We start from the raw sequence: 24522 nt of genomic DNA on the forward strand, positions 1-24522 counted from the left end.
GCAACATACATTCAATGTGTTCATGGCTCCATCTGCTCATTCAATTCAACCTGTACCCGACTGCTGCCTCTCACCTGAAACGTAGTCAACAGAAATGCGCACTTGTATCACACCTTGTCGACACTGTTAATGTGTCATTGACACCCAATATCCTGACATGTTGCTTAATCCGTTTAATCTCAATTCTTTCATAATAAGACTCTGTTACAATAAGACACTTCCACAACACTACATTCATTTGAATAGACAATCACTTTTGAATACAGTGTGGAGTAGTGGTTTGGGCTCTGTACCCTGTAGCACAGCACGGTGTGTGCAATCTCTGGTACACTTACTACTCTTGAGCAAGGGACTTTAGCTAGATTGCACCAGTTAATGCCCACCCATGCCAATGGGTTAAGTGTAAGGAAAACAAAATGTGGTAATATCTCGTTAACATCTGTAAGTCACCCTGGCTATGGTGTCTGCTAAGAAATCGAATTAAAAAATACGTTGATATGAATCTCCATTGATTTATTTCTGTGTTCAACATGTATAATTCATGTATTTATTATTATCTTCTCTCTGCATTTATTTTTAATTCTGCCTTGGATTATCCTCCATACATGTCGCACAAATGAATGTACAATGCATTCTGGCCCTTCTCATCACTACAACAAGCAAAGGCAAAATATGAAAGAGAACGTGAGTTGAAAAGGTGAGGTGGTGTTTTTCTCTTTATATCTCTATTTACAGAGTAGACGAAATGCAGAGGAGGAAATATAAATAGAAAAGAAGAAAAAATGTCAACGAAGAACTGTAAATGCACAGAGGGAAATGTGAACATAAAATTGGTATTACATACGGACATACGTTTTTTCTTAGATCTATGTAAAAATGTAATATTTTATAGCATAGAGCGAAGTAATATGAACTGATACAGAATATTAGATGAAGTCTAAATACATCTGTTTGTTCAAAACAGAATACACTGTATTGTTCTTGTTGTGAATACATTGGGGTGGATATATTTACGAATGGTATGGTGGTTGTGATCAAGAAGTGAAAAATGACGACCCCTCGTATGCTTGTGAGGATCTCAGCAGGGCTGTCCTGCGGGCTGAAGACGGGTCTGGTAGCAGATGAAGGAGCTCTGGAGAATGCGGGCATCGGTCCCGCCACCTCTCGCATGCTAAGCGAGCGCTCTACCATCTGAGCTAATTCCCCGCTGCTTCCTGTGGCAGCACCGCCCTGTGCAGCGCCGGCTGCAGGTTCGCTCTGAACTTTGCATCCCTTTGGGTTCACTGATACCCTGTTCCAGGACAGAAGAAGCTGTTTCCATCGGATTGCTTGAGTGCGTCCAAACGTGGGGCCAGTGGCGCAATGGATAACGCGTCTGACTACGAATCAGAAGACTGTAGGTTCGACTCCTACCTGGCTCGACAGCATCTACAACCAACTCTCACTGTTTTCTTCTCATATCTGGCGACCAGCAACACTACATCATAGTGTGCCGGACCAGGCATGGGAGGACCATCAAAGTCACCGCTACCACACTCCAATCTCATTCCATGATGATTATCAAACCATTGCACCAGTGTGACTGAGGTGCAACATACATTCAATGTGTTCATGGCTCCATCTGCTCATTCAATTCAACCTGTACCCGACTGCTGCCTCTCACCTGAAACGTAGTCAACAGAAATGCGCACTTGTATCACACCTTGTCGACACTGTTAATGTGTCATTGACACCCAATATCCTGACATGTTGCTTAATCCGTTTAATCTCAATTCTTTCATAATAAGACTCTGTTACAATAAGACACTTCCACAACACTACATTCATTTGAATAGACAATCACTTTTGAATACAGTGTGGAGTAGTGGTTTGGGCTCTGTACCCTGTAGCACAGCACGGTGTGTGCAATCTCTGGTACACTTACTACTCTTGAGCAAGGGACTTTAGCTAGATTGCACCAGTTAATGCCCACCCATGCCAATGGGTTAAGTGTAAGGAAAACAAAATGTGGTAATATCTCGTTAACATCTGTAAGTCACCCTGGCTATGGTGTCTGCTAAGAAATCGAATTAAAAAATACGTTGATATGAATCTCCATTGATTTATTTCTGTGTTCAACATGTATAATTCATGTATTTATTATTATCTTCTCTCTGCATTTATTTTTAATTCTGCCTTGGATTATCCTCCATACATGTCGCACAAATGAATGTACAATGCATTCTGGCCCTTCTCATCACTACAACAAGCAAAGGCAAAATATGAAAGAGAACGTGAGTTGAAAAGGTGAGGTGGTGTTTTTCTCTTTATATCTCTATTTACAGAGTAGACGAAATGCAGAGGAGGAAATATAAATAGAAAAGAAGAAAAAATGTCAACGAAGAACTGTAAAGGCACAGAGGGAAATGTGAACATAAAATTGGTATTACATACGGACATACGTTTTTTCTTAGATCTATGTAAAAATGTAATATTTTATAGCATAGAGCGAAGTAATATGAACTGATACAGAATATTAGATGAAGTCTAAATACATCTGTTTGTTCAAAACAGAATACACTGTATTGTTCTTGTTGTGAATACATTGGGGTGGATATATTTACGAATGGTATGGTGGTTGTGATCAAGAAGTGAAAAATGACGACCCCTCGTATGCTTGTGAGGATCTCAGCAGGGCTGTCCTGCGGGCTGAAGACGGGTCTGGTAGCAGATGAAGGAGCTCTGGAGAATGCGGGCATCGGTCCCGCCACCTCTCGCATGCTAAGCGAGCGCTCTACCATCTGAGCTAATTCCCCGCTGCTTCCTGTGGCAGCACCGCCCTGTGCAGCGCCGGCTGCAGGTTCGCTCTGAACTTTGCATCCCTTTGGGTTCACTGATACCCTGTTCCAGGACAGAAGAAGCTGTTTCCATCGGATTGCTTGAGTGCGTCCAAACGTGGGGCCAGTGGCGCAATGGATAACGCGTCTGACTACGAATCAGAAGACTGTAGGTTCGACTCCTACCTGGCTCGACAGCATCTACAACCAACTCTCACTGTTTTCTTCTCATATCTGGCGACCAGCAGCACTACATCATAGTGTGCCGGACCAGGCATGGGAGGACCATCAAAGTCACCGCTACCACACTCCAATCTCATTCCATGATGATTATCAAACCATTGCACCAGTGTGACTGAGGTGCAACATACATTCAATGTGTTCATGGCTCCATCTGCTCATTCAATTCAACCTGTACCCGACTGCTGCCTCTCACCTGAAACGTAGTCAACAGAAATGCGCACTTGTATCACACCTTGTCGACACTGTTAATGTGTCATTGACACCCAATATCCTGACATGTTGCTTAATCCGTTTAATCTCAATTCTTTCATAATAAGACTCTGTTACAATAAGACACTTCCACAACACTACATTCATTTGAATAGACAATCACTTTTGAATACAGTGTGGAGTAGTGGTTTGGGCTCTGTACCCTGTAGCACAGCACGGTGTGTGCAATCTCTGGTACACTTACTACTCTTGAGCAAGGGACTTTAGCTAGATTGCACCAGTTAATGCCCACCCATGCCAATGGGTTAAGTGTAAGGAAAACAAAATGTGGTAATATCTCGTTAACATCTGTAAGTCACCCTGGCTATGGTGTCTGCTAAGAAATCGAATTAAAAAATACGTTGATATGAATCTCCATTGATTTATTTCTGTGTTCAACATGTATAATTCATGTATTTATTATTATCTTCTCTCTGCATTTATTTTTAATTCTGCCTTGGATTATCCTCCATACATGTCGCACAAATGAATGTACAATGCATTCTGGCCCTTCTCATCACTACAACAAGCAAAGGCAAAATATGAAAGAGAACGTGAGTTGAAAAGGTGAGGTGGTGTTTTTCTCTTTATATCTCTATTTACAGAGTAGACGAAATGCAGAGGAGGAAATATAAATAGAAAAGAAGAAAAAATGTCAACGAAGAACTGTAAAGGCACAGAGGGAAATGTGAACATAAAATTGGTATTACATACGGACATACGTTTTTTCTTAGATCTATGTAAAAATGTAATATTTTATAGCATAGAGCGAAGTAATATGAACTGATACAGAATATTAGATGAAGTCTAAATACATCTGTTTGTTCAAAACAGAATACACTGTATTGTTCTTGTTGTGAATACATTGGGGTGGATATATTTACGAATGGTATGGTGGTTGTGATCAAGAAGTGAAAAATGACGACCCCTCGTATGCTTGTGAGGATCTCAGCAGGGCTGTCCTGCGGGCTGAAGACGGGTCTGGTAGCAGATGAAGGAGCTCTGGAGAATGCGGGCATCGGTCCCGCCACCTCTCGCATGCTAAGCGAGCGCTCTACCATCTGAGCTAATTCCCCGCTGCTTCCTGTGGCAGCACCGCCCTGTGCAGCGCCGGCTGCAGGTTCGCTCTGAACTTTGCATCCCTTTGGGTTCACTGATACCCTGTTCCAGGACAGAAGAAGCTGTTTCCATCGGATTGCTTGAGTGCGTCCAAACGTGGGGCCAGTGGCGCAATGGATAACGCGTCTGACTACGAATCAGAAGACTGTAGGTTCGACTCCTACCTGGCTCGACAGCATCTACAACCAACTCTCACTGTTTTCTTCTCATATCTGGCGACCAGCAACACTACATCATAGTGTGCCGGACCAGGCATGGGAGGACCATCAAAGTCACCGCTACCACACTCCAATCTCATTCCATGATGATTATCAAACCATTGCACCAGTGTGACTGAGGTGCAACATACATTCAATGTGTTCATGGCTCCATCTGCTCATTCAATTCAACCTGTACCCGACTGCTGCCTCTCACCTGAAACGTAGTCAACAGAAATGCGCACTTGTATCACACCTTGTCGACACTGTTAATGTGTCATTGACACCCAATATCCTGACATGTTGCTTAATCCGTTTAATCTCAATTCTTTCATAATAAGACTCTGTTACAATAAGACACTTCCACAACACTACATTCATTTGAATAGACAATCACTTTTGAATACAGTGTGGAGTAGTGGTTTGGGCTCTGTACCCTGTAGCACAGCACGGTGTGTGCAATCTCTGGTACACTTACTACTCTTGAGCAAGGGACTTTAGCTAGATTGCACCAGTTAATGCCCACCCATGCCAATGGGTTAAGTGTAAGGAAAACAAAATGTGGTAATATCTCGTTAACATCTGTAAGTCACCCTGGCTATGGTGTCTGCTAAGAAATCGAATTAAAAAATACGTTGATATGAATCTCCATTGATTTATTTCTGTGTTCAACATGTATAATTCATGTATTTATTATTATCTTCTCTCTGCATTTATTTTTAATTCTGCCTTGGATTATCCTCCATACATGTCGCACAAATGAATGTACAATGCATTCTGGCCCTTCTCATCACTACAACAAGCAAAGGCAAAATATGAAAGAGAACGTGAGTTGAAAAGGTGAGGTGGTGTTTTTCTCTTTATATCTCTATTTACAGAGTAGACGAAATGCAGAGGAGGAAATATAAATAGAAAAGAAGAAAAAATGTCAACGAAGAACTGTAAAGGCACAGAGGGAAATGTGAACATAAAATTGGTATTACATACGGACATACGTTTTTTCTTAGATCTATGTAAAAATGTAATATTTTATAGCATAGAGCGAAGTAATATGAACTGATACAGAATATTAGATGAAGTCTAAATACATCTGTTTGTTCAAAACAGAATACACTGTATTGTTCTTGTTGTGAATACATTGGGGTGGATATATTTACGAATGGTATGGTGGTTGTGATCAAGAAGTGAAAAATGACGACCCCTCGTATGCTTGTGAGGATCTCAGCAGGGCTGTCCTGCGGGCTGAAGACGGGTCTGGTAGCAGATGAAGGAGCTCTGGAGAATGCGGGCATCGGTCCCGCCACCTCTCGCATGCTAAGCGAGCGCTCTACCATCTGAGCTAATTCCCCGCTGCTTCCTGTGGCAGCACCGCCCTGTGCAGCGCCGGCTGCAGGTTCGCTCTGAACTTTGCATCCCTTTGGGTTCACTGATACCCTGTTCCAGGACAGAAGAAGCTGTTTCCATCGGATTGCTTGAGTGCGTCCAAACGTGGGGCCAGTGGCGCAATGGATAACGCGTCTGACTACGAATCAGAAGACTGTAGGTTCGACTCCTACCTGGCTCGACAGCATCTACAACCAACTCTCACTGTTTTCTTCTCATATCTGGCGACCAGCAGCACTACATCATAGTGTGCCGGACCAGGCATGGGAGGACCATCAAAGTCACCGCTACCACACTCCAATCTCATTCCATGATGATTATCAAACCATTGCACCAGTGTGACTGAGGTGCAACATACATTCAATGTGTTCATGGCTCCATCTGCTCATTCAATTCAACCTGTACCCGACTGCTGCCTCTCACCTGAAACGTAGTCAACAGAAATGCGCACTTGTATCACACCTTGTCGACACTGTTAATGTGTCATTGACACCCAATATCCTGACATGTTGCTTAATCCGTTTAATCTCAATTCTTTCATAATAAGACTCTGTTACAATAAGACACTTCCACAACACTACATTCATTTGAATAGACAATCACTTTTGAATACAGTGTGGAGTAGTGGTTTGGGCTCTGTACCCTGTAGCACAGCACGGTGTGTGCAATCTCTGGTACACTTACTACTCTTGAGCAAGGGACTTTAGCTAGATTGCACCAGTTAATGCCCACCCATGCCAATGGGTTAAGTGTAAGGAAAACAAAATGTGGTAATATCTCGTTAACATCTGTAAGTCACCCTGGCTATGGTGTCTGCTAAGAAATCGAATTAAAAAATACGTTGATATGAATCTCCATTGATTTATTTCTGTGTTCAACATGTATAATTCATGTATTTATTATTATCTTCTCTCTGCATTTATTTTTAATTCTGCCTTGGATTATCCTCCATACATGTCGCACAAATGAATGTACAATGCATTCTGGCCCTTCTCATCACTACAACAAGCAAAGGCAAAATATGAAAGAGAACGTGAGTTGAAAAGGTGAGGTGGTGTTTTTCTCTTTATATCTCTATTTACAGAGTAGACGAAATGCAGAGGAGGAAATATAAATAGAAAAGAAGAAAAAATGTCAACGAAGAACTGTAAATGCACAGAGGGAAATGTGAACATAAAATTGGTATTACATACGGACATACGATTTTTCTTAGATCTATGTAAAAATGTAATATTTTATAGCATAGAGCGAAGTAATATGAACTGATACAGAATATTAGATGAAGTCTAAATACATCTGTTTGTTCAAAACAGAATACACTGTATTGTTCTTGTTGTGAATACATTGGGGTGGATATATTTACGAATGGTATGGTGGTTGTGATCAAGAAGTGAAAAATGACGACCCCTCGTATGCTTGTGAGGATCTCAGCAGGGCTGTCCTGCGGGCTGAAGACGGGTCTGGTAGCAGATGAAGGAGCTCTGGAGAATGCGGGCATCGGTCCCGCCACCTCTCGCATGCTAAGCGAGCGCTCTACCATCTGAGCTAATTCCCCGCTGCTTCCTGTGGCAGCACCGCCCTGTGCAGCGCCGGCTGCAGGTTCGCTCTGAACTTTGCATCCCTTTGGGTTCACTGATACCCTGTTCCAGGACAGAAGAAGCTGTTTCCATCGGATTGCTTGAGTGCGTCCAAACGTGGGGCCAGTGGCGCAATGGATAACGCGTCTGACTACGAATCAGAAGACTGTAGGTTCGACTCCTACCTGGCTCGACAGCATCTACAACCAACTCTCACTGTTTTCTTCTCATATCTGGCGACCAGCAGCACTACATCATAGTGTGCCGGACCAGGCATGGGAGGACCATCAAAGTCACCGCTACCACACTCCAATCTCATTCCATGATGATTATCAAACCATTGCACCAGTGTGACTGAGGTGCAACATACATTCAATGTGTTCATGGCTCCATCTGCTCATTCAATTCAACCTGTACCCGACTGCTGCCTCTCACCTGAAACGTAGTCAACAGAAATGCGCACTTGTATCACACCTTGTCGACACTGTTAATGTGTCATTGACACCCAATATCCTGACATGTTGCTTAATCCGTTTAATCTCAATTCTTTCATAATAAGACTCTGTTACAATAAGACACTTCCACAACACTACATTCATTTGAATAGACAATCACTTTTGAATACAGTGTGGAGTAGTGGTTTGGGCTCTGTACCCTGTAGCACAGCACGGTGTGTGCAATCTCTGGTACACTTACTACTCTTGAGCAAGGGACTTTAGCTAGATTGCACCAGTTAATGCCCACCCATGCCAATGGGTTAAGTGTAAGGAAAACAAAATGTGGTAATATCTCGTTAACATCTGTAAGTCACCCTGGCTATGGTGTCTGCTAAGAAATCGAATTAAAAAATACGTTGATATGAATCTCCATTGATTTATTTCTGTGTTCAACATGTATAATTCATGTATTTATTATTATCTTCTCTCTGCATTTATTTTTAATTCTGCCTTGGATTATCCTCCATACATGTCGCACAAATGAATGTACAATGCATTCTGGCCCTTCTCATCACTACAACAAGCAAAGGCAAAATATGAAAGAGAACGTGAGTTGAAAAGGTGAGGTGGTGTTTTTCTCTTTATATCTCTATTTACAGAGTAGACGAAATGCAGAGGAGGAAATATAAATAGAAAAGAAGAAAAAATGTCAACGAAGAACTGTAAAGGCACAGAGGGAAATGTGAACATAAAATTGGTATTACATACGGACATACGTTTTTTCTTAGATCTATGTAAAAATGTAATATTTTATAGCATAGAGCGAAGTAATATGAACTGATACAGAATATTAGATGAAGTCTAAATACATCTGTTTGTTCAAAACAGAATACACTGTATTGTTCTTGTTGTGAATACATTGGGGTGGATATATTTACGAATGGTATGGTGGTTGTGATCAAGAAGTGAAAAATGACGACCCCTCGTATGCTTGTGAGGATCTCAGCAGGGCTGTCCTGCGGGCTGAAGACGGGTCTGGTAGCAGATGAAGGAGCTCTGGAGAATGCGGGCATCGGTCCCGCCACCTCTCGCATGCTAAGCGAGCGCTCTACCATCTGAGCTAATTCCCCGCTGCTTCCTGTGGCAGCACCGCCCTGTGCAGCGCCGGCTGCAGGTTCGCTCTGAACTTTGCATCAATATGGGTGCACTGATACCCTGTTCCAGGACAGAAGAAGCTGTTTCCATCGGATTGCTTGAGTGCGTCCAAACGTGGGGCCAGTGGCGCAATGGATAACGCGTCTGACTACGAATCAGAAGACTGTAGGTTCGACTCCTACCTGGCTCGACAGCATCTACACCCAACTCTCACTGTTTTCTTCTCATATCTGGCGACCAGCAGCACTACATCATAGTGTGCCGGACCAGGCATGGGAGGACCATCAAAGTCACCGCTACCACACTCCAATCTCATTCCATGATGATTATCAAACCATTGCACCAGTGTGACTGAGGTGCAACATACATTCAATGTGTTCATGGCTCCATCTGCTCATTCAATTCAACCTGTACCCGACTGCTGCCTCTCACCTGAACCGTAGTCAACAGAAATGCGCACTTGTATCACACCTTGTCGACACTGTTAATGTGTCATTGACACCCAATAACCTGACATGTTGCTTAATCCGTTTAATCTCAATTCTTTCATAATAAGACTCTGTTACAATAAGACACTTCCACAACACTACATTCATTTGAATAGACAATCACTTTTGAATACAGTGTGGAGTAGTGGTTTGGGCTCTGTACCCTGTAGCACAGCACGGTGTGTGCAATCTCTGGTACACTTACTACTCTTGAGCAAGGGACTTTAGCTAGATTGCACCAGTTAATGCCCACCCATGCCAATGGGTTAAGTGTAAGGAAAACAAAATGTGGTAATATCTCGTTAACATCTGTAAGTCACCCTGGCTATGGTGTCTGCTAAGAAATCGAATTAAAAAATACGTTGATATGAATCTCCATTGATTTATTTCTGTGTTCAACATGTATAATTCATGTATTTATTATTATCTTCTCTCTGCATTTATTTTTAATTCTGCCTTGGATTATCCTCCATACATGATAGCCTGTCGCACAAATGAATGTACAATGCATTCTGGCCCTTTTTATCACTACAACAAGTAAAGCCAAAATATGAAAGAGAACGTGAGTTGAAAAGGTGAGGTGGTGTTTTTCTCTTTATATCTCTATTTACAGAGTAGACGAAATGCAGAGGAGGAAATATAAATAGAAAAGAAGAAAGAATGTCAACGAAGAACTGTAAATGCACAGAGGGAAATGTGAACATAAAATTGGTATTACATACGGACATACGTTTTTTCTTAGATCTATGTAAAAATGTAATATTTTATAGCATAGAGCGAAGTAATATGAACTGATACAGAATATTTGATGAAGTCTAAATACATCTGTTTGTTCAAAACAGAATACACTGTATTGTTCTTGTTGTGAATACATTGGGGTGGATATATTTACGAATGGTATGGTGGTTGTGATCAAGAAGTGAAAAACGACGACCCCTCGTATGCTTGTGAGGATCTCAGCAGGGCTGTCCTGCAGGCTGAAGACGGGTCTGGTAACAGATGAAGGAGCTCTGGAGAATGCGGGCATCGGTCCCGCCACCTATCGCATGCTAAGCGAGCGCTCTACCATCTGAGCTAATACCCTGTTCCAGGACAGAAGAAGCTGTTTCCATCGGATTGCTTGAGTGCGTCCAAACGTGGGGCCAGTGGCGCAATGGATAACGCGTCTGACTTCGAATCAGAAGACTGTAGGTTCGACTCCTACCTGGCTCGACAGCATCTACACCCAACTCTCGCTGTTTTCTTCTCATATCTGGCGACCAGCAGCACTACATCATAGTGTGCCGGACCAGGCATGGGAGGACCATCAAAGTCACCGCTACCACACTCCAATCTCATTCCATGATGATTATCAAACCATTGCACCAGTGTGACTGAGGTGCAACATACATTCAATGTGTTCATGGCTCCATCTGCTCATTCAATTCAACCTGTACCCGACTGCTGCCTCTCACCTGAACCGTAGTCAACAGAAATGCGCACTTGTATCACACCTTGTCGACACTGTTAATGTGTCATTGACACCCAATATCCTGACATGTTGCTTAATCCGTTTAATCTCAATTCTTTCATAATAAGACTCTGTTACAATAAGACACTTCCACAACACTACATTCATTTGAATAGACAATCACTTTTGAATACAGTGTGGAGTAGTGGTTTGGGCTCTGTACCCTGTCGCACAGCACGGTGTGTGCAATCTCTGGTACACTTACTACTCTTGAGCAAGGGACTTTAGCTAGATTGCACCAGTTAATGCCCACCCATGCCAATGGGTTAAGTGTAAGGAAAACAAAATGTGGTAATATCTCGTTAACATCTGTAAGTCACCCTGGCTTTGGTGTCTGCTAAGAAATCGAATTAAAAAATACGTTGATATGAATCTCCATTGATTTATTTCTGTGTTCAACATGTATAATTCATGTATTTATTATTATCTTCTCTCTGCATTTATTTTTAATTCTGCCTTGGATTATCCTACATACATGTCGCACAAGTGAATGTACAATGCATTCTGGCCCTTCTCATCACTACAACAAGCAAAGCCAAAATATGAAAGAGAAAGTGAGTTGAAAAGGTGAGGTGGTGTTTTTCTCTTTATATCTCTATTTACAGAGTAGACGAAATGCAGAGGAGGAAATATAAATAGAAAAGAAGAAAAAATGTCAACGAAGAACTGTAAATGCACAGAGGGAAATGTGAACATAAAATTGGTATTACATACGGACATACGTTTTTTCTTAGATCTATGTAAAAATGTAATATTTTATAGCATAGAGCGAAGTAATATGAACTGATACAGAATATTTGATGAAGTCTAAATACATCTGTTTGTTCAAAACAGAATACACTGTATTGTTCTTGTTGTGAATACATTGGGGTGGATATATTTACGAATGGTATGGTGGTTGTGATCAAGAAGTGAAAAATGACGACCCCTCGTATGCTTGTGAGGATCTCAGCAGGGCTGTCCTGCGGGCTGAAGACGGGTCTGATAGCAGATGAAGGAGCTCTGGAGAATGCGGGCATCGGTCCCGCCACCTCTCGCATGCTAAGCGAGCGCTCTACCATCTGAGCTAATTCCCCGCTGCTTCCTGTGGCAGCACCGCCCTGTGCAGCGCCGGCTGCAGGTTCGCTCTGAACTTTGCATCCCTTTGGGTTCACTGATACCCTGTTCCAGGACAGAAGAAGCTGTTTCCATCGGATTGCTTGAGTGCGTCCAAACGTGGGGCCAGTGGCGCAATGGATAACGCGTCTGACTACGAATCAGAAGACTGTAGGTTCGACTCCTACCTGGCTCGACAGCATCTACAACCAACTCTCACTGTTTTCTTCTCATATCTGGCGACCAGCAGCACTACATCATAGTGTGCCGGACCAGGCATGGGAGGACCATCAAAGTCACCGCTACCACACTCCAATCTCATTCCATGATGATTATCAAACCATTGCACCAGTGTGACTGAGGTGCAACATACATTCAATGTGTTCATGGCTCCATCTGCTCATTCAATTCAACCTGTACCCGACTGCTGCCTCTCACCTGAACCGTAGTCAACAGAAATGCGCACTTGTATCACACCTTGTCGACACTGTTAATGTGTCATTGACACCCAATAACCTGACATGTTGCTTAATCCGTTTAATCTCAATTCTTTCATAATAAGACTCTGTTACAATAAGACACTTCCACAACACTACATTCATTTGAACAGATAATCACTTTTGAATACAGTGTGGAGTAGTGGTTTGGGCTCTGTACCCTGTAGCACAGCACGGTGTGTGCAATCTCTGGTACACTTACTACTCTTGAGCAAGGGACTTTAGCTAGATTGCACCAGTTAATGCCCACCCATGCCAATGGGTTAAGTGTAAGGAAAACAAAATGTGGTAATATCTCGTTAACATCTGTAAGTCACCCTGGCTATGGTGTCTGCTAAGAAATCGAATTAAAAAATACGTTGATATGAATCTCCATTGATTTATTTCTGTGTTCAACATGTATAATTCATGTATTTATTATTATCTTCTCTCTGCATTTATTTTTAATTCTGCCTTGGATTATCCTCCATACATGTCGCACAAATGAATGTACAATGCATTCTGGCCCTTCTCATCACTACAACAAGCAAAGGCAAAATATGAAAGAGAACGTGAGTTGAAAAGGTGAGGTGGTGTTTTTCTCTTTATATCTCTATTTACAGAGTAGACGAAATGCAGAGGAGGAAATATAAATAGAAAAGAAGAAAAAATGTCAACGAAGAACTGTAAATGCACAGAGGGAAATGTGAACATAAAATTGGTATTACATACGGACATACGTTTTTTCTTAGATCTATGTAAAAATGTAATATTTTATAGCATAGAGCGAAGTAATATGAACTGATACAGAATATTAGATGAAGTCTAAATACATCTGTTTGTTCAAAACAGAATACACTGTATTGTTCTTGTTGTGAATACATTGGGGTGGATATATTTACGAATGGTATGGTGGTTGTGATCAAGAAGTGAAAAATGATGACCCCTCGTATGCTTGTGAGGATCTCAGCAGGGCTGTCCTGCGGGCTGACGACGGGTCTGGTAGCAGATGAAGGAGCTCTGGAGAATGCGGGCATCGGTCCCGCCACCTCTCGCATGCTAAGCGAGCGCTCTACCATCTGAGCTAATTCCCCGCTGCTTCCTGTGGCAGCACCGCCCTGTGCAGCGCCGGCTGCAGGTTCGCTCTGAACTTTGCATCCCTTTGGGTTCACTGATACCCTGTTCCAGGACAGAAGAAGCTGTTTCCATCGGATTGCTTGAGTGCGTCCAAACGTGGGGCCAGTGGCGCAATGGATAACGCGTCTGACTACGAATCAGAAGACTGTAGGTTCGACTCCTACCTGGCTCGACAGCATCTACAACCAACTCTCACTGTTTTCTTCTCATATCTGGCGACCAGCAACACTACATCATAGTGTGCCTGACCAGGCATGGGAGGACCATCAAAGTCACCGCTACCACACTCCAATCTCATTCCATGATGATTATCAAACCATTGCACCAGTGTGACTGAGGTGCAACATACATTCAATGTGTTCATGGCTCCATCTGCTCATTCAATTCAACCTGTACCCGACTGCTGCCTCTCACCTGAAACGTAGTCAACAGAAATGCGCACTTGTATCACACCTTGTCGACACTGTTAATGTGTCATTGACACCCAATATCCTGACATGTTGCTTAATCCGTTTAATCTCAATTCTTTCATAATAAGACTCTGTTACAATAAGACACTTCCACAACACTACATTCATTTGAATAGACAATCACTTTTGAATACAGTGTGGAGTAGTGGTTTGGGCTCTGTACCCTGTAGCACAGCACGGTGTGTGCAATCTCTGGTACACTTACTACTCTTGAGCAAGGGACTTTAGCTAGATTGCACCAGTTAATGCCCACCCATGCCAATGGGTTAAGTGTAAGGAAAACAAAATGTGGTAATATCTCGTTAACATCTGTAAGTCACCCTGGCTATGGTGTCTGCTAAGAAATCGAATTAAAAAATACGTTGATATGAATCTCCATTGATTTATTTCTGTGTTCAACATGTATAATTCATGTATTTATTATTATCTTCTCTCTGCATTTATTTTTAATTCTGCCTTGGATTATCCTCCATACATGTCGCACAAATGAATGTACAATGCATTCTGGCCCTTCTCATCACTACAACAAGCAAAGGCAAAATATGAAAGAGAACGTGAGTTGAAAAGGTGAGGTGGTGTTTTTCTCTTTATATCTCTATTTACAGAGTAGACGAAATGCAGAGGAGGAAATATAAATAGAAAAGAAGAAAAAATGTCAACGAAGAACTGTAAAGGCACAGAGGGAAATGTGAACATAAAATTGGTATTACATACGGACATACGTTTTTTCTTAGATCTATGTAAAAATGTAATATTTTATAGCATAGAGCGAAGTAATATGAACTGATACAGAATATTAGATGAAGTCTAAATACATCTGTTTGTTCAAAACAGAATACACTGTATTGTTCTTGTTGTGAATACATTGGGGTGGATATATTTACGAATGGTATGGTGGTTGTGATCAAGAAGTGAAAAATGATGACCCCTCGTATGCTTGTGAGGATCTCAGCAGGGCTGTCCTGCGGGCTGAAGACGGGTCTGGTAGCAGATGAAGGAGCTCTGGAGAATGCGGGCATCGGTCCCGCCACCTCTCGCATGCTAAGCGAGCGCTCTACCATCTGAGCTAATTCCCCGCTGCTTCCTGTGGCAGCACCGCCCTGTGCAGCGCCGGCTGCAGGTTCGCTCTGAACTTTGCATCCCTTTGGGTTCACTGATACCCTGTTCCAGGACAGAAGAAGCTGTTTCCATCGGATTGCTTGAGTGCGTCCAAACGTGGGGCCAGTGGCGCAATGGATAACGCGTCTGACTACGAATCAGAAGACTGTAGGTTCGACTCCTACCTGGCTCGACAGCATCTACAACCAACTCTCACTGTTTTCTTCTCATATCTGGCGACCAGCAGCACTACATCATAGTGTGCCGGACCAGGCATGGGAGGACCATCAAAGTCACCGCTACCACACTCCAATCTCATTCCATGATGATTATCAAACCATTGCACCAGTGTGACTGAGGTGCAACATACATTCAATGTGTTCATGGCTCCATCTGCTCATTCAATTCAACCTGTACCCGACTGCTGCCTCTCACCTGAACCGTAGTCAACAGAAATGCGCACTTGTATCACACCTTGTCGACACTGTTAATGTGTCATTGACACCCAATAACCTGACATGTTGCTTAATCCGTTTAATCTCAATTCTTTCATAATAAGACTCTGTTACAATAAGACACTTCCACAACACTACATTCATTTGAACAGATAATCACTTTTGAATACAGTGTGGAGTAGTGGTTTGGGCTCTGTACCCTGTAGCACAGCACGGTGTGTGCAATCTCTGGTACACTTACTACTCTTGAGCAAGGGACTTTAGCTAGATTGCACCAGTTAATGCCCACCCATGCCAATGGGTTAAGTGTAAGGAAAACAAAATGTGGTAATATCTCGTTAACATCTGTAAGTCACCCTGGCTATGGTGTCTGCTAAGAAATCGAATTAAAAAATACGTTGATATGAATCTCCATTGATTTATTTCTGTGTTCAACATGTATAATTCATGTATTTATTATTATCTTCTCTCTGCATTTATTTTTTATTCTGCCTTGGATTATCCTCCATACATGTCGCACAAATGAATGTACAATGCATTCTGGCCCTTCTCATCACTACAACAAGCAAAGCCAAAATATGAAAGAGAACGTGAGTTGAAAAGGTGAGGTGGTGTTTTTCTCTTTATATCTCTATTTACAGAGTAGACGAAATGCAGAGGAGGAAATATAAATAGAAAAGAAGAAAAAATGTCAACGAAGAACTGTAAAGGCACAGAGGGAAATGTGAACATAAAATTGGTATTACATACGGACATACGTTTTTTCTTAGATCTATGTAAAAATGTAATATTTTATAGCATAGAGCGAAGTAATATGAACTGATACAGAATATTAGATGAAGTCTAAATACATCTGTTTGTTCAAAACAGAATACACTGTATTGTTCTTGTTGTGAATACATTGGGGTGGATATATTTACGAATGGTATGGTGGTTGTGATCAAGAAGTGAAAAATGACGACCCCTCGTATGCTTGTGAGGATCTCAGCAGGGCTGTCCTGCGGGCTGAAGACGGGTCTGGTAGCAGATGAAGGAGCTCTGGAGAATGCGGGCATCGGTCCCGCCACCTCTCGCATGCTAAGCGAGCGCTCTACCATCTGAGCTAATTCCCCGCTGCTTCCTGTGGCAGCACCGCCCTGTGCAGCGCCGGCTGCAGGTTCGCTCTGAACTTTGCATCCCTTTGGGTTCACTGATACCCTGTTCCAGGACAGAAGAAGCTGTTTCCATCGGATTGCTTGAGTGCGTCCAAACGTGGGGCCAGTGGCGCAATGGATAACGCGTCTGACTACGAATCAGAAGACTGTAGGTTCGACTCCTACCTGGCTCGACAGCATCTACAACCAACTCTCACTGTTTTCTTCTCATATCTGGCGACCAGCAGCACTACATCATAGTGTGCCGGACCAGGCATGGGAGGACCATCAAAGTCACCGCTACCACACTCCAATCTCATTCCATGATGATTATCAAACCATTGCACCAGTGTGACTGAGGTGCAACATACATTCAATGTGTTCATGGCTCCATCTGCTCATTCAATTCAACCTGTACCCGACTGCTGCCTCTCACCTGAAACGTAGTCAACAGAAATGCGCACTTGTATCACACCTTGTCGACACTGTTAATGTGTCATTGACACCCAATATCCTGACATGTTGCTTAATCCGTTTAATCTCAATTCTTTCATAATAAGACTCTGTTACAATAAGACACTTCCACAACACTACATTCATTTGAATAGACAATCACTTTTGAATACAGTGTGGAGTAGTGGTTTGGGCTCTGTACCCTGTAGCACAGCACGGTGTGTGCAATCTCTGGTACACTTACTACTCTTGAGCAAGGGACTTTAGCTAGATTGCACCAGTTAATGCCCACCCATGCCAATGGGTTAAGTGTAAGGAAAACAAAATGTGGTAATATCTCGTTAACATCTGTAAGTCACCCTGGCTATGGTGTCTGCTAAGAAATCGAATTAAAAAATACGTTGATATGAATCTCCATTGATTTATTTCTGTGTTCAACATGTATAATTCATGTATTTATTATTATCTTCTCTCTGCATTTATTTTTAATTCTGCCTTGGATTATCCTCCATACATGTCGCACAAATGAATGTACAATGCATTCTGGCCCTTCTCATCACTACAACAAGCAAAGGCAAAATATGAAAGAGAACGTGAGTTGAAAAGGTGAGGTGGTGTTTTTCTCTTTATATCTCTATTTACAGAGTAGACGAAATGCAGAGGAGGAAATATAAATAGAAAAGAAGAAAAAATGTCAACGAAGAACTGTAAAGGCACAGAGGGAAATGTGAACATAAAATTGGTATTACATACGGACATACGTTTTTTCTTAGATCTATGTAAAAATGTAATATTTTATAGCATAGAGCGAAGTAATATGAACTGATACAGAATATTAGATGAAGTCTAAATACATCTGTTTGTTCAAAACAGAATACACTGTATTGTTCTTGTTGTGAATACATTGGGGTGGATATATTTACGAATGGTATGGTGGTTGTGATCAAGAAGTGAAAAATGATGACCCCTCGTATGCTTGTGAGGATCTCAGCAGGGCTGTCCTGCGGGCTGACGACGGGTCTGGTAGCAGATGAAGGAGCTCTGGAGAATGCGGGCATCGGTCCCGCCACCTCTCGCATGCTAAGCGAGCGCTCTACCATCTGAGCTAATTCCCCGCTGCTTCCTGTGGCAGCACCGCCCTGTGCAGCGCCGGCTGCAGGTTCGCTCTGAACTTTGCATCCCTTTGGGTTCACTGATACCCTGTTCCAGGACAGAAGAAGCTGTTTCCATCGGATTGCTTGAGTGCGTCCAAACGTGGGGCCAGTGGCGCAATGGATAACGCGTCTGACTACGAATCAGAAGACTGTAGGTTCGACTCCTACCTGGCTCGAAAGCATCTACATCCAACTCTCACTGTTTTCTTCTCATATCTGGCGACCAGCAGCACTACATCATAGTGTGCCGGACCAGGCATGGGAGGACCATCAAAGTCACCGCTACCACACTCCAATCTCATTCCATGATGATTATCAAACCAATGCACCAGTGTGACTGAGGTGCAACATACATTCAATGTCTTCATGGCTCCATCTGCTCATTCAATTCAACCTGTACCCGACTGCTGCCTCTCACCTGAAACGTAGTCAACAGAAATGCGCACTTGTATCACACCTTGTCGACACTGTTAATGTGTCATTGACACCCAATAACCTGACATGTTGCTTAATCCGTTTAATCTCAATTCTTTCATAATAAGACTCTGTTACAATAAGACACTTCCACAACACTACATTCATTTGAACAGATAATCACTTTTGAATACAGTGTGGAGTAGTGGTTTGGGCTCTGTACCCTGTAGCACAGCACGGTGTGTGCAATCTCTGGTACACTTACTACTCTTGAGCAAGGGACTTTAGCTGGATTGCACCAGTTAATGCCCACCCATGCCAATGGGTTAAGTGTAAGGAAAACAAAATGTGGTAATATCTCGTTAACATCTGTAAGTCACCCTGGCTATGGTGTCTGCTAAGAAATCGAATTAAAAAATACGTTGATATGAATCTCCATTGATTTATTTCTGTGTTCAACATGTATAATTCATGTATTTATTATTATCTTCTCTCTGCATTTATTTTTAATTCTGCCTTGGATTATCCTCCATACATGTCGCACAAATGAATGTACAATGCATTCTGGCCCTTCTCATCACTACAACAAGCAAAGGCAAAATATGAAAGAGAACGTGAGTTGAAAAGGTGAGGTGGTGTTTTTCTCTTTATATCTCTATTTACAGAGTAGACGAAATGCAGAGGAGGAAATATAAATAGAAAAGAAGAAAAAATGTCAACGAAGAACTGTAAAGGCACAGAGGGAAATGTGAACATAAAATTGGTATTACATACGGACATACGTTTTTTCTTAGATCTATGTAAAAATGTAATATTTTATAGCATAGAGCGAAGTAATATGAACTGATACAGAATATTAGATGAAGTCTAAATACATCTGTTTGTTCAAAACAGAATACACTGTATTGTTCTTGTTGTGAATACATTGGGGTGGATATATTTACGAATGGTATGGTGGTTGTGATCAAGAAGTGAAAAATGATGACCCCTCGTATGCTTGTGAGGATCTCAGCAGGGCTGTCCTGCGGGCTGACGACGGGTCTGGTAGCAGATGAAGGAGCTCTGGAGAATGCGGGCATCGGTCCCGCCACCTCTCGCATGCTAAGCGAGCGCTCTACCATCTGAGCTAATTCCCCGCTGCTTCCTGTGGCAGCACCGCCCTGTGCAGCGCCGGCTGCAGGTTCGCTCTGAACTTTGCATCCCTTTGGGTTCACTGATACCCTGTTCCAGGACAGAAGAAGCTGTTTCCATCGGATTGCTTGAGTGCGTCCAAACGTGGGGCCAGTGGCGCAATGGATAACGCGTCTGACTACGAATCAGAAGACTGTAGGTTCGACTCCTACCTGGCTCGAAAGCATCTACATCCAACTCTCACTGTTTTCTTCTCATATCTGGCGACCAGCAGCACTACATCATAGTGTGCCGGACCAGGCATGGGAGGACCATCAAAGTCACCGCTACCACACTCCAATCTCATTCCATGATGATTATCAAACCAATGCACCAGTGTGACTGAGGTGCAACATACATTCAATGTCTTCATGGCTCCATCTGCTCATTCAATTCAACCTGTACCCGACTGCTGCCTCTCACCTGAAACGTAGTCAACAGAAATGCGCACTTGTATCACACCTTGTCGACACTGTTAATGTGTCATTGACACCCAATAACCTGACATGTTGCTTAATCCGTTTAATCTCAATTCTTTCATAATAAGACTCTGTTACAATAAGACACTTCCACAACACTACATTCATTTGAACAGATAATCACTTTTGAATACAGTGTGGAGTAGTGGTTTGGGCTCTGTACCCTGTAGCACAGCACGGTGTGTGCAATCTCTGGTACACTTACTACTCTTGAGCAAGGGACTTTAGCTGGATTGCACCAGTTAATGCCCACCCATGCCAATGGGTTAAGTGTAAGGAAAACAAAATGTGGTAATATCTCGTTAACATCTGTAAGTCACCCTGGCTATGGTGTCTGCTAAGAAATCGAATTAAAAAATACGTTGATATGAATCTCCATTGATTTATTTCTGTGTTCAACATGTATAATTCATTTATTTATTATTATCTTCTCTCTGCATTTATTTTTAATTCTGCCTTGGATTATCCTCCATACATGTCGCACAAATGAATGTACAATGCATTCTGGCCCTTCTCATCACTACAACAAGCAAAGGCAAAATATGAAAGAGAACGTGAGTTGAAAAGGTGAGGTGGTGTTTTTCTCTTTATATCTCTATTTACAGAGTAGACGAAATGCAGAGGAGGAAATATAAATAGAAAAGAAGAAAAAATGTCAACGAAGAACTGTAAAGGCACAGAGGGAAATGTGAACATAAAATTGGTATTACATACGGACATACGTTTTTTCTTAGATCTATGTAAAAATGTAATATTTTATAGCATAGAGCGAAGTAATATGAACTGATACAGAATATTAGATGAAGTCTAAATACATCTGTTTGTTCAAAACAGAATACACTGTATTGTTCTTGTTGTGAATACATTGGGGTGGATATATTTACGAATGGTATGGTGGTTGTGATCAAGAAGTGAAAAATGACGACCCCTCGTATGCTTGTGAGGATCTCAGCAGGGCTGTCCTGCGGGCTGAAGACGGGTCTGGTAGCAGATGAAGGAGCTCTGGAGAATGCGGGCATCGGTCCCGCCACCTCTCGCATGCTAAGCGAGCGCTCTACCATCTGAGCTAATTCCCCGCTGCTTCCTGTGGCAGCACCGCCCTGTGCAGCGCCGGCTGCAGGTTCGCTCTGAACTTTGCATCCCTTTGGGTGCACTGATACCCTGTTCCAGGACAGAAGAAGCAGTTTCCATCGGATTGCTTGAGTGCGTCCAAACGTGGGGCCAGTGGCGCAATGGATAACGCGTCTGACTACGAGTCAGAAGACTGTAGGTTCGACTCCTACCTGGCTCGACAGCATCTACATCCAACTCTCGCTGTTTTCTTCTCATATCTGGCGACCAGCAGCACTACATCATAGTGTGCCGGACCAGGCATGGGAGGACCATCAAAGTCACCGCTACCACACTCCAATCTCATTCCATGATGATTATCAAACCATTGCACCAGTGTGACTGAGGTGCAACATACATTCAATGTGTTCATGGCTCCATCTGCTCATTCAATTCAACCTGTACCCGACTGCTGCCTCTCACCTGAACCGTAGTCAACAGAAATGCGCACTTGTATCACACCTTGTCGACACTGTTAATGTGTTTTTGACACCCAATATCCTGACATGTTGCTTAATCCGTTTAATCTCAATTATTTCATAATAAGACTCTGTTACAATAAGACACTTCCACAAAACTACATTCATTTGAACAGATAATCACTTTTGAATACAGTGTGGAGTAGTGGTTTGGGCTCTGTACCCTGTAGCAGAGCACGGTGTGTGCAATCCCTGGTTCGCTGACTACTCTTGAGCAAGGGACTTTAGCTAGATTGCACCAGTTAATGCCAACCCATGCCAATGGGTTAAGTGTAAGGAAAACAAAATGTGGTAATATCTCGTTAACATCCCGAAGTCACCCTGGATATGGTGTCTGCTAAGAAATCGAATTAAAAAATACGTTGATATGAATCTCCATTGATTTATTTCTATGTTCAACATGTATAATTCATGTATTTATTATTATCTTCTCTCTGCATTTATTTTTAATTCTGCCTTGGATTATCCTCCATACATGATAGCCTGTCGCACAAATCAATGTACAATGCATTCTGGCCCTTCTCATCAGTACAACAAGCAAAGCCAAAATATGAAAGAGAACGTGAGTTGAAAAGGTGAGGTGGTGTTTTTCTCTTTATTTCTCTATTTACAGAGTAGACGAAATGCAGAGGAGGAAATATAAATAGGAAAGAAGAAAGAATGTCAACGAAGAACTGTAAATGCACAGAGTGAAATGTGAACATAAAATTGGTATTACATACGGACATACGTTTTTTCTTAGATCTATGTAAAAATGTAATATTTTATAGCATAGAGCGAAGTAATATGAACTGATACAGAATATTTGATGAAGTCTAAATACATCTGTTTGTTCAAAACAGAATACACTGTATTGTTCTTGTTGTGAATACATTGGGGTGGATATATTTACGAATGGTATGGTGGTTGTGATCAAGAAGTGAAAAACGACGACCCCTCGTATGCTTGTGAGGATCTCAGCAGGGCTGTCCTGCAGGCTGAAGACGGGTCTGGTAACAGATGAAGGAGCTCTGGAGAATGCGGGCATCGGTCCCGCCACCTATCGCATGCTAAGCGAGCGCTCTACCATCTGAGCTAATACCCTGTTCCAGGACAGAAGAAGCTGTTTCCATCGGATTGCTTGAGTGCGTCCAAACGTGGGGCCAGTGGCGCAATGGATAACGCGTCTGACTTCGAATCAGAAGACTGTAGGTTCGACTCCTACCTGGCTCGACAGCATCTACACCCAACTCTCGCTGTTTTCTTCTCATATCTGGCGACCAGCAGCACTACATCATAGTGTGCCGGACCAGGCATGGGAGGACCATCAAAGTCACCGCTACCACACTCCAATCTCATTCCATGATGATTATCAAACCATTGCACCAGTGTGACTGAGGTGCAACATACATTCAATGTGTTCATGGCTCCATCTGCTCATTCAATTCAACCTGTACCCGACTGCTGCCTCTCACCTGAACCGTAGTCAACAGAAATGCGCACTTGTATCACACCTTGTCGACACTGTTAATGTGTCATTGACACCCAATAACCTGACATGTTGCTTAATCCGTTTAATCTCAATTCTTTCATAATAAGACTCTGTTACAATAAGACACTTCCACAACACTACATTCATTTGAATAGACAATCACTTTTGAATACAGTGTGGAGTAGTGGTTTGGGCTCTGTACCCTGTCGCACAGCACGGTGTGTGCAATCTCTGGTACACTTACTACTCTTGAGCAAGGGACTTTAGCTAGATTGCACCAGTTAATGCCCACCCATGCCAATGGGTTAAGTGTAAGGAAAACAAAATGTGGTAATATCTCGTTAACATCTGTAAGTCACCCTGGCTTTGGTGTCTGCTAAGAAATCGAATTAAAAAATACGTTGATATGAATCTCCATTGATTTATTTCTGTGTTCAACATGTATAATTCATGTATTTATTATTATCTTCTCTCTGCATTTATTTTTAATTCTGCCTTGGATTATCCTACATACATGTCGCACAAGTGAATGTACAATGCATTCTGGCCCTTCTCATCACTACAACAAGCAAAGCCAAAATATGAAAGAGAAAGTGAGTTGAAAAGGTGAGGTGGTGTTTTTCTCTTTATATCTCTATTTACAGAGTAGACGAAATGCAGAGGAGGAAATATAAATAGAAAAGAAGAAAAAATGTCAACGAAGAACTGTAAATGCACAGAGGGAAATGTGAACATAAAATTGGTATTACATACG

The 24522-nt window shown here is 42.3% G+C and overlaps 15 non-coding genes across 15 annotated transcripts; all 15 read left to right on the forward strand.

Moving 5' to 3' along the window:
- The first annotated feature begins 1348 nt into the window (after window positions 1-1348).
- On the forward strand, window positions 1349-1421 carry trnar-acg (transfer RNA arginine (anticodon ACG)). The gene has a single exon. It is a non-coding gene; the product is annotated as a tRNA-Arg (tRNA).
- Window positions 1422-2937: 1516 nt separating this feature from the next.
- Window positions 2938-3010, forward strand: trnar-acg (transfer RNA arginine (anticodon ACG)). The gene has a single exon. It is a non-coding gene; the product is annotated as a tRNA-Arg (tRNA).
- A 1516-nt stretch (window positions 3011-4526) lies between these two features.
- Window positions 4527-4599, forward strand: trnar-acg (transfer RNA arginine (anticodon ACG)). The gene has a single exon. It is a non-coding gene; the product is annotated as a tRNA-Arg (tRNA).
- Window positions 4600-6115: 1516 nt separating this feature from the next.
- On the forward strand, window positions 6116-6188 carry trnar-acg (transfer RNA arginine (anticodon ACG)). The gene has a single exon. It is a non-coding gene; the product is annotated as a tRNA-Arg (tRNA).
- Window positions 6189-7704: 1516 nt separating this feature from the next.
- trnar-acg (transfer RNA arginine (anticodon ACG)) lies at window positions 7705-7777 on the forward strand. The gene has a single exon. It is a non-coding gene; the product is annotated as a tRNA-Arg (tRNA).
- A 1516-nt stretch (window positions 7778-9293) lies between these two features.
- Window positions 9294-9366, forward strand: trnar-acg (transfer RNA arginine (anticodon ACG)). The gene has a single exon. It is a non-coding gene; the product is annotated as a tRNA-Arg (tRNA).
- Window positions 9367-10803: 1437 nt separating this feature from the next.
- Window positions 10804-10876, forward strand: trnar-ucg (transfer RNA arginine (anticodon UCG)). Its single transcript has one exon. It is a non-coding gene; the product is annotated as a tRNA-Arg (tRNA).
- A 1516-nt stretch (window positions 10877-12392) lies between these two features.
- On the forward strand, window positions 12393-12465 carry trnar-acg (transfer RNA arginine (anticodon ACG)). The gene has a single exon. It is a non-coding gene; the product is annotated as a tRNA-Arg (tRNA).
- A 1516-nt stretch (window positions 12466-13981) lies between these two features.
- trnar-acg (transfer RNA arginine (anticodon ACG)) lies at window positions 13982-14054 on the forward strand. The gene has a single exon. It is a non-coding gene; the product is annotated as a tRNA-Arg (tRNA).
- Window positions 14055-15570: 1516 nt separating this feature from the next.
- Window positions 15571-15643, forward strand: trnar-acg (transfer RNA arginine (anticodon ACG)). The gene has a single exon. It is a non-coding gene; the product is annotated as a tRNA-Arg (tRNA).
- Window positions 15644-17159: 1516 nt separating this feature from the next.
- Window positions 17160-17232, forward strand: trnar-acg (transfer RNA arginine (anticodon ACG)). The gene has a single exon. It is a non-coding gene; the product is annotated as a tRNA-Arg (tRNA).
- A 1516-nt stretch (window positions 17233-18748) lies between these two features.
- Window positions 18749-18821, forward strand: trnar-acg (transfer RNA arginine (anticodon ACG)). Its single transcript has one exon. It is a non-coding gene; the product is annotated as a tRNA-Arg (tRNA).
- Window positions 18822-20337: 1516 nt separating this feature from the next.
- trnar-acg (transfer RNA arginine (anticodon ACG)) lies at window positions 20338-20410 on the forward strand. The gene has a single exon. It is a non-coding gene; the product is annotated as a tRNA-Arg (tRNA).
- Window positions 20411-21926: 1516 nt separating this feature from the next.
- On the forward strand, window positions 21927-21999 carry trnar-acg (transfer RNA arginine (anticodon ACG)). Its single transcript has one exon. It is a non-coding gene; the product is annotated as a tRNA-Arg (tRNA).
- Window positions 22000-23436: 1437 nt separating this feature from the next.
- trnar-ucg (transfer RNA arginine (anticodon UCG)) lies at window positions 23437-23509 on the forward strand. The gene has a single exon. It is a non-coding gene; the product is annotated as a tRNA-Arg (tRNA).
- The last annotated feature ends 1013 nt before the right edge of the window (window positions 23510-24522 follow it).

Source organism: Amia ocellicauda, chromosome 14, assembly GCF_036373705.1.
Source record: "Amia ocellicauda isolate fAmiCal2 chromosome 14, fAmiCal2.hap1, whole genome shotgun sequence".
Classification (NCBI taxonomy): Eukaryota; Metazoa; Chordata; class Actinopteri; order Amiiformes; family Amiidae; genus Amia; species Amia ocellicauda.